The following is a 379-nucleotide window of genomic DNA, read 5'->3' as shown; positions in this document are numbered from 1 at the left end:
ATAATTTATCGACAAACGGTAAATAAAAAAGGAAGAAGACCAACCACAATGGGAGTCGAACCCACGACCTTCTAAACCGAAGTCAGATGCGCTAATCCACTGCGCTATGCGGTCATTTGTTCGTCACCTCGTGACTCGCAGACGGTGCTGGTACAGNAGGTAAATAAAAAAGGAAGAAGACCCGACGACCACAGTGGGAGTCAAACCCACGACCTTCTTATCCGAAGTCAGACGCAATAATCCACTACACTATGCGATCATTTGTTCGTCACTTCGTGGGTCGCAAAGTGTGCTTCTACAGTTTAAGGCAGACTTGCGTAATTAATCGACAAACGGTAAAAAAAAAATAGGTGAATAAAAAAGAAAGAAGACCGACCAC

The 379-nt window shown here is 44.2% G+C and overlaps 1 non-coding gene across 1 annotated transcript; it reads right to left on the bottom strand.

Annotated features, from left to right (window-relative positions):
• Positions 1–40: 40 nt before the first annotated feature.
• TRNAR-UCG lies at positions 41–114 on the bottom strand. The gene has a single exon. It is a non-coding gene; the product is annotated as a tRNA-Arg (tRNA).
• Positions 115–379: the final 265 nt, after the last annotated feature.

The sequence above is a fragment of the Cucurbita pepo genome, unplaced genomic scaffold (assembly GCF_002806865.2).
Source record: "Cucurbita pepo subsp. pepo cultivar mu-cu-16 unplaced genomic scaffold, ASM280686v2 Cp4.1_scaffold011053, whole genome shotgun sequence".
Taxonomy (NCBI): Eukaryota; Viridiplantae; Streptophyta; class Magnoliopsida; order Cucurbitales; family Cucurbitaceae; genus Cucurbita; species Cucurbita pepo.
The sequence above is the reverse complement of the archived record's forward strand: the minus strand, read 5'-3'. Positions and strand labels throughout refer to the sequence as shown.